This window comes from Anneissia japonica, unplaced genomic scaffold (genome assembly GCF_011630105.1).
Source record: "Anneissia japonica isolate Jap-2015-1 unplaced genomic scaffold, ASM1163010v1 scaffold287871_len1641731_cov197, whole genome shotgun sequence".
Taxonomy (NCBI): domain Eukaryota; kingdom Metazoa; phylum Echinodermata; class Crinoidea; order Comatulida; family Comatulidae; genus Anneissia; species Anneissia japonica.
The window spans coordinates 43,328-53,630 of record NW_022712275.1 but is presented as its reverse complement, the minus strand read 5'-3'; positions in this window follow the sequence as shown (position 1 = coordinate 53,630).

The following is a 10,303-nucleotide window of genomic DNA, read 5'->3' as shown; positions in this document are numbered from 1 at the left end:
AAAGAATTCACCACAATAACAAATGTAAGTACAATAACTAATTGATCTAGTATTTGTATCAAATCCACATATTAATTGTGCATCATCAGCATGTCAATACACAAACACACAAACACAAAGGATTAGTCATCTGACTGATCATTAAACATGTAAATACCTGAAATATGGACTCCAAAATCAAGGTACTAAACTAACACTGCTCAATGATATACAGTAGGTCTCATGAATTATAATATATTGATTATAATGAAATCTTTATTGATGTATATTTGTAGTCTGGATATCTCACAGACTGGTAGTGTATTGAGTTACGTTAAATGTGGAATAATGTAAGTATTTAATAATGGTTAATGATATACATGCCCTATTCTTCTAGACACTTTATGGAACGGTGACAAATGCAGACAGAGAATATTTATGTAAATTAGACTCCAGGATCTGAAATTGTATAATTTTATATGACGACGTCATAATCCTTCGTGTATTGTCTGAGGAGGTTCAATGTTAGACTCCGTCTCATTCATATTTTTTATTTATCAGTTATTCAATCATTTCTGTGTTATTGTTTTACTATTTAGTACTCTCATCTAGACAAAACCCTAAAAGATACACTTAATAAAATAGGTAGGCGAGTTTCACGTATCACTGGTATTGAGGTAGGAGCACTCGATGACTTGTGTTCTTATAATTCTCTGACTTAATTTATATACTGCAAGATTCAACACACCCTCTCTACAGTGACATCATTATAAACAGATCTGGAAGAGTTAGATTTAGGCAAAAAAAACCCAAAACAAACCGATTAAGGAACTCCTTTATGTTTACTGCTGTTAACTTATTCAATTCGGATCTCTCCATATAATAATAATAATATGATGATGATAATAATAATAATAAAACAACGATAATAATAATTATTATTATAATACAATTAATAGTTAATGTGATAGTAATAATAATGGTAATGATAATAATATATTGTTAACTGTATTAAAAATAAAAATAAAAAAAATATATAATCTTTAATTTATTTTAGTTAAGATTGTTGAATGTTGGTTCTGGCTCCCACCTGCGATGGACCATGACGTGCGTCAGTCAGGTAGCGTAAGCTCCCATTCTTAGGGTAGACCTGATTGTGCTCCTGTGTCCAGTCCGTGTCTGTGTGTGCGTCATACAATGTGTGAGTACACACTCCTCCCTGCTTCGGCAGCGGGAACCCTGAATTGGGTGGCAAGATGCTGACACATGTCACGCCTCTATCGCTGGGGGAGCTACAAAACAGGATCATTACTTGCACTGTACTGTTTTTGTTTTCATGTATCCAGCTTTATTGAAATATGAAAACAAATCTCGAATGTACTATAAACCATTTGACAATAAAGTTAATCTTGTATATTGTATCTTGTATGCCAATGATACCACTCTATTATGTAGTTCCTCTAATCCTATCACCCCTCCAATTAAATAAGATTCTAACTTTAAGGTTAAAGTTTAACCATACAATAGTGTAACTGTCAATGTTAATACAACTAAATTTATGATTTTAATACAGTACTATAATGCAAGTAATTTTTAGTGGATAGATTACATGAATGCATTTTTGACCTATTTAATGAAATATTCAGGATGTAGTTTCTGGACACCTACACCATGAACTATTCTTAACTCTTACATAAAACAGTTTGCACACATTTTATGACAATTTCAGTTGTAATATGTCTCCTCCTTGTGTTTGTCTGACTTACATTACATTAACAAGTGCAATGAGTGTGATATGGTTATATTGTGCAGTTATTTTTGTACTTGAAACAATTTTGTACAACAGTTTTGAAGTCTGAAAGTGCTGTTAATTCCAGGCATCTAGAGGTCGTTGTTCTTAAAATTTTCTCACATCAGCCCCAACCGTGATGGCACTTGTATGTTCAACATTTCTTACTCTACGCTAATAATGCTCACACGACTAGTCTAGCCTCTCACACGACTCATGGAGAGGCTAGGCTATGCTGTAAGTGCCACTGAACAAAATATTGAAAGCAAGATATACAGTATTATTGATATAATATTGAGGTGTTTTTTTTTTTGTAATATTTTATTTACGCAGGTGTTTGCATATACCAGAGACAGCATCATCATAACATGTGACACAATGGAGCATTTTGAAAACATGTCTTACAACTAGGTCTTTGAAGACTTAGTAGTGACACAGTTAACAAGTATGTAGTGATGAATAGATCTACCAGTATCTATATTAACACTGTATCACTGGATATGCATGGATGTAAATTAATTTGCTATGCTTCTAAACACATGGCAACTGGTCATTACACATACAGTATGTACTAAACGTTACTCAACATCTATCAATCCAGCCCATCATACATTCTGACCAACCTACGGATCATTATACAATCATAAAAGTCTTCGCAGCCTTAACAGGATTTTGTATTATACTTGTGTTAACTGTTTTTCTGATTAAAAACAAGAATAAAATATGCTGGAATGCACATTATTATACATTTTATTATAAATCATGGGACCAAATTTAATATTCTAGTACCAATTAGAATGTACAGTATATAGGCCTATGTTGATACTTTGGCACTACTGCAAGATGGTTTCGAATTTATCACATCATTAAATATTACATGTTATCCTCATTCTTACCTTCTTATAAAATGACAAAATTTACATTCCTTATATAGTAATCCTATCATACTTTGTAAATATGAATATAGGTAGGCCATGTAATTTTTATTGTGGATATTTAAGAAATTTGGAGTACATATATAGCCCTCAATGACTCATGGAATAATAAACTCCTAAATCTTGAATTGTGAACCTTTTTTTTTATTGTGTGACGATGGAATGAGAAACTTATTTCCATTGACACAAAAATCAATATTTAATCTACTGAGACTAACTACTGGTGTAAATAAAGACCTACATCATTTCAGAGTTCTCATCCACCTAATGACTTGTCCCAAGTGCAAAATATAGGTTGCTTAAATGCTTAATACTGTACTACTAGTATGGAAGAAGATTTATGGATCACTTTATCTTGGGTTTCACATTATCAACAATTTGACAAGTCTGAGTAGTCCAGCAACAAATCTAGCCTAATGTTTCTGAAGTCATGATGAAAACTCTTGTCATCGCAGAGCATTATAGGTCCTGCCAGAGCCCAAAGAATGAGAATCAGAAACCAACAAAGGCCTAACGAGCCAAAAGCAGAATGGGGACTTGGAGGCTAATCCCCAAAGCTACAGATTTTTATTCTAGATATTTTTTGAAACAATAAATGAAAAAATCTATATCAACACCATAAATATGGATATGAATGGATGCCATGTAACTTGCAATGGTGTATAATAAATATATTGTACAGAGTTTTCATGTTCTTATTCTAATATTAAAACTACAGTTGATAATATGAGGGCAATGGTCAAACCAGATTCTGCTAATAGCTAAGCTGTATACAAATTTTTGTTTTAAAAAATAAATAAATGTTATTTTGACTTGACAAGAATCATCTTTATCTATTCTGCTCATTCATTTTTTAATGAGACTTGGAAAATTACAATCTGAACGGTTCTTCTAAGAACCAAATACAGTGAGGTAAAATGTCAAATGAGGTTTTTATTTAAAAAAAAAAAAAAACAACAGAAAAACCAACAAATTCTATCTGCATCTTATGTGCATTCTAAGCATGAAATTGGCAAAAAAATAAGAACACTGAGCCTGCAAAAAATTGTATTAGTTCTTATAATAATTACTAGACTATTAAGATTTTGTTTATCTACATACATAACACCATTTATATAGTGCTATTTCATGAAGATCAGAGCGCTTAAAGCATGGATCATACAAATTCAATGCACTATACACCCATAATAAAGCATCAATACTATACAATACATAAGATGCTGTCATCCGAATGCTCATTGGCCAATACAATAAAATCCACAACTACCATAAAAAAAAAGTGCCACACATGAATTTCAATGTTCCGACGCATACCTTAGTCGCGATTATGTCCTACTTAACGCTCAAGCGATTTAATTATTATTAGACTGAGCCTGACCGTTTGAATGGATAAATTGCCTTCACGTAGAAATGAAAATTACATTCAAATTCAAGTATGAGAGAGCCTTTTCCCGCCATCCACTCAAAAAAAGGAACATTTTTCTCTTTATTCATCCTTTAAATTATAATTTATAAAAATAATTAATTACAAAACAAGTAGGACTTGCACTATTGAATATTAAACAATGTAAGTTTAATGTTGATGAAACAGTTACAATAAATTATTTTTTTTAATTAAAATTATTTAAAAATAAGACAACAAAAATATTCAACATCAGTTCTCATTATGTCAATGAGAAAAAGTCCTATGTTTCACAAACAGAATAAGTCTAGTCTTAATTGTTTTCCAAGCAGTATTTAAACTCAATATTAACAAATCATAATAGAGGCAAGCAACTTGGAATCAGGATGAAATGTCATAATATGGGTAATATGGGGGGAACAAACTAGAAAAAAAAAAAGAAAAAAACTGGAACAAAAGAATAATTCCAAGGTCAGTTTCTCTCTTTTGTTAAATCATCTTTAGTCAACCTGTTTGAACTTCAGTATTTACTTTAATAGTGGTCACAGAAATAGGTTTTACTCTAATTTGCTTGGTTAATACAGACTGACTGTATTGTACAGTATTGTATTTAGATCAACATATTTTCATGAATTAAACAGTGATTTGGGAAGATGGACCAATTTTAAAAGAAAAATATCATAAGATGTCTAAAGTTTCTAGATATGATTAATAATTATATAACACTTTTCACCTTTGTTTTCATATTTCATTTTTCATATTACCTCTCCATAAAAATGACATCACAAAAGCTACTGTAACACTGCTACCAAAAATACTAATTTTTTTTTATACCTTATTAAAATGAATGTTTTTTATTAAGAAATAATACTGTCTGAAAACAGATGTTCCACTTGTATTAAAACAAGTACATTCTTAAAATTAATACACATATGGTAATCTGAAGTTCACTAGGTAACAAAAGAATAATTCCAAGGTCAATTTTTCTCTTTTGTTATGTCATCTTTAGTCAAACTGTTTGAACTTCAGTATTTACTTTAATAGTGGTCACAGAAATAGGTGCTGTCATTTGTGTATATGAACTAGCTCAGTCACAGACTGACTTTATTTATTATACAGTATCAGATCAACATATTTTCATGAATTAAACAGTGATTTGGGAAGATGGACCAATTTTGAAAGAAAAATATCATAAGATGTCTAAAGTTTCTAGATATGATTAATAATTATACAACACTTTTCACCTTCAATTGTTTTCATATTTTATTTTTCATATTACCTCTCCATAAAAATGGCACCACAAAAGCTACTGTAACACTGAAAAAACACTAAATTTGGTTATACCTTATTAAAATGGTTTTTTTTATTAAGAAATAATACATCTGAAAACAGATGTTCCACTTGTATTAAAACAAGTACATTCTTAAAATCAATACACATACGGTAATCTGAAGTTCACTAGGTAACACTTTTGTCGATACCTAATTAAGTTCCTATATCCATGTAATCAGCTTCTGATTGTGGCCACCGATATCAGACAGTTCAGCACATCATGAACAACTGCATTTTGAGGAAGTTTCCTGGAGGATTGGAATATATCCACCTTGCAACAGATGCCGCTATAAACTGGGTGGTTAGATCTGTCATTGTACAGGTACTGTAGTGCCCGACTTCCCTGTACTGTGTAAATATGTTTTATAAATTGAACAATAAAAAAAAACAAAGAAAATTATGCTGTTTGTCATATGCAAGAAGAAAATCCATGTAAATAGTGGAACATCTGTTTACAGAAATGTTTACAGAAATCAGAGATAGCTCATGATTTTTTATTTTCCTCCACTTCTCTAAAATATTCAAATATAATAAGACATATAAATTTCTTCTTTAATTTTATTAATTTAATGAGGCCATCCCTTATTTTGTTCATAAGTATGTGTTGACCTTGTGTCCTTTATGTTCAGTCTTATAATGTGTTCAGCCATGTCATGTAAATATGGGATTCCCACACTTCCTCCATATCTTTCCTACTTTTTCATTGTAAATCAATCACGATGAAAATGTAAAGGATATACACAGTTAAGATCTTACTTTTAATTTTAATGTGTTTTTATGTTCAAACCATCACTTAATTTGAATGTGTTGGGATTTAGCAAGAATGTATATATACCTCCTTGAATTTACAGTCATATATCTTCAAAAACAAACTCACAACACCGTTAATAACGCAATGTTGCTAATATAATGGTACCTAATGATTTCACTAGTGTACAGTAGCATACCACATGAATACAATGAGATCTGATTGAGATAAACTTTGGATTCCCAATATAAAAGGTAACATTAAATACTTTTAATACAGGGCAATATTATTTTATTTATTGTTTTATGTACCAATGCAACAGTATACTAAATAAGAAACGATAATTGTATTTGATAATATATAATGATATTGAAACTAAGAGGCCTAATTTACTGTTTTGAGAGCAACTATTTATTTGGAAATTTCTATAGGACTACAGTATGTATTAATAAAACTACAGTAAGAAGAATCACAACCTTTTCGCGATCGCGGGAACTTGTGTGTCTCAATGACCCCTGGAGCTATGTCGGCGGAAGATTATTTTCCTGGTAGGGTCACCCATGCTGGACAGGTTGAGGGGTAGAGGCCAGATGAATTGTGATCCCTGGTATTCCAGGATGGGGGTTGGGCTCAGGGCTGACAACCCTGACCTGTAAAAGACTTTATGTTATGGAAACAGCAACTAAAGCAACAAAATTACCAGGCGTGATGGACTTTGATTGGTGGCGGTGAAAGCCAAAAGGAAGCCACCAGCAGAAGATTGGAAGTCCTGAATGCTAAACACAAGAGCAGAATAGGATTCTGGAATGAGCATACAGTATGAAGCAAGCAGGTCACAGCAGAGATGCAACGCTGATGGAAATGGCTTGGCCATGCGCTAAGAAAGGAGGCTGTTAACATCGCATGCACATCTTTGCATTGGCGTACATCTTTGCATTTGACACCAGAGTGGAAGAGAAAGAGAGGTAGGCCTAAAAATACAAGGTGTAAAACAGTTGAAGCAGAGATGAGAGACTTGAGGCACTCACCCAAGACAGGGGTGATTGGAGTGCTCTGTTTGCTGTGTCATTTTAAGCCGGCGGCCGGTGCAATCTCCGTCTATTATGATTTTTGCTCCAGCTATTACAACAGAGGTAAAAATAAAATAGTGGCCTGAAACCTAGGCTCATCAAGAAGCAATACTTTACTTTTTATATACAGAATCTAATGTCGTAAATCATATTTCTTGACCAAACAAGTACTTTCAAAAGCCATTATTGAACAACACCGATCCCCAACACGAACGACGCGACAGCAAATAAACCCACATGGGGAATCCCTGAATTGGTTCGCACGTATTCTTGTAAACAAGTTCGACACAAAATTGAACCACGAAGCAGGCTTGGCTTGATTTTCGTAATATAATTTTGCTGGTTTATTAGCTTCAGGCTCCTCGGCAAATTGAGGAATGTCGATGCTAATTTCGAGGGCTGTAGCAATGTAGATTATTATTATATTGTATACAATTACAAATACAATATTTAGATAATAACAATGTGTATTCAATTATAGAAAAGTTAGCCCTGACGAAGGACAGTGTTCTGTCCCAAAAAGCTAGGAATTTACCTCACTGGCTGTTTCACTTTTACGTTTTAGCTTTTGATTACCAATTTTGTATCTCATTGTTTTTTTCAGTATTTTGCCTTTTTGATTATAAATAGAAATTGTTATAATTTATTTATTTTTTTGTATATTTGCAAAGGTAATTAAAAATACCTGCATGTAGAAAAGGCACAGTATTAGCTGTAATGTAGATGAAAGTAAGAAAACAAGTAAGTAGATAGAATCAGATTGTTGAACTGCAATTCAACACTTTTAAATGGCAACTTGCAGTAATTGTTTTTCATTTTTTTCTTAGGTAGGGAGGGGGACACCCCATCCCAAACCAGACCCCTGCTCAGGCAACAGAATTCAACAGTTAAAATTTAAAGTCAGACTCTGGAGGAAAAAAAAATTTTGATATGTTGTAGAACTGATTTTTCTAAGACAGAAAAAAAAGTTGTTTGATGGAAAACTGGGGAACAGTGAACGAGATACAGATTTTTGAATATTTAAAAACTGGGGGAAGGGAAGCGTAACCGTCCATTTTTACACCTTTTTCCCCCAGTTTTTAACTATTCAAAAATCTGTATCTCATTCACCGTTGCTCAGATGTCGCTCCACGACATTTTCTTCCACCTATTACTAAAACTTCTCCTGTTATTTCATTTCAAAATGACACCCCTGCTGTCCTATGTGCCAGGAGGCATAATGGGCAGAAGTAAGTAAGTAAGTAAATAAAAGTAAGTAAGTAAGTAAGTAAGTAAGTAAGTAAAAAAAAAAAAAAAAAAAAACACAATTCTTCACTAACACAAATCTACAAAATATTGGACAATGACATGTACTGTAATCCAGTTTTATTGTTTTCTTTATTACTGTAGTATCTTACTTGATACATTAAAATTGAAAAGTTAAAATGATATTACTGTTAACACTTATACCTACCAGACTAAAAGGAATTTTGTTTTAAATAATAAAATATTAATTTTGTATGTATTAATATTATGTCATTATTTTATAATCTTTACTATGATGCGCTTGTACCTGTCTGTCAGTGTAAGCTAAAAAATGTTACTGATATTCAAATAATAATGTATTTTTCTCATAGTCATCATGATAGTACAACTGTTTCTTTTTTTGGTTGTTTTTGTAGTTTTCTAAAATTCTATTGAATAGTTAGTTCAGTTTTTATGTTAACATCATTTTTTGGCTGCTATGTCTTCATGTTTTTATTGATTAATCTGAATATCTACCATTATATATAAATGTCCAAATTTCATGTAGGCCTATTTGTCATATATTGACCGAAAAAAATCAATATTAAATCTTGAATATTAAAATTCCATATATTTGTTATGCACACAAAACAATAATCAACCCTAACACTTTATAAATTCATTCCCCAGAAATTTGTTCAAATAGGACAATAAAATTAACTCAAGCGTGATGGTAATGTACCGTAGTTTGATCATCACCACATTTGGATCATCCCATTATGGACTGGGTAAATACATACATTTTATACATATTATTATTATTTGTGTTGCTTTATAATGCTTGTATACTAAAATAAGAATAACATTGTATTTGATTAATAAATAATTAATTAATATCCAAACTAAATATATAGACATATAAAAGTTAATATTTTGTAAGCAACAATTATACTAGATCCATTTATAGTGGCATAGTCTAACCTAACTGAATATGTTGCAATCACATTCCTAAATCAGTATAGTTGCTTGACAATGGCAGTGCAACAGATCTTCATAATTACTTGGTGTCTTTTTCTTCAGTTATCAAGAGGTCGAAATATTTATGTTACTTTACAACATGAACAAGTTGATGCATATGAAAATAGTAATGTAACATTCAGATGTATTTTGCATGGAGATTTAACAGACCTTACTCAACTGAAAACCTATTGGATGAAAGATGGAACTCAGTTTATACCAGACCAAAACGATCAAGAAAAGTTTGACATCAGTGGAGGTAGTCTAGTACTAGACATTCCAAATCTGAAATTGTCTGATGAGGGCAAATATCAATGTGTCATTAAATATGGGGACAATATTACAGTCAAGTCTAGGCTGGGAAAATTAAGTGTTCAAGGCATACCGCACAAGGAATATCCAAAATGCATATCCTCCAAACAAATGTTTGCTGAAGGTGAAAAAGTTGTGTTGTCTTGCATCACTGAAACCAAAGGAAATTTCAGAATGGAATGGCTAAACACTGCCGAAGGTACAGAAACTAGACTCTCTGACTTCACAACATTAACCACCTCATTTCCAGCTACGAAGCAAGTACATGGTAAGGAAGAAAAATGCTTAATGTATGTTGAGGGTGAACAAGTTCCACGCGTGTGCTCCACAGAGCCACTTAACATCACCAATCTTCTGCATGTGTTCATCACAACAACACCGGAGTTGGCATATACAGGAGACAGCTTCAATATAACATGCAATACAAAGGAAAATTTTGAGGAGGTGTCTTACAACTGGGTCTTTGGAAACTGTAGTATTGATACAGTTAACAAG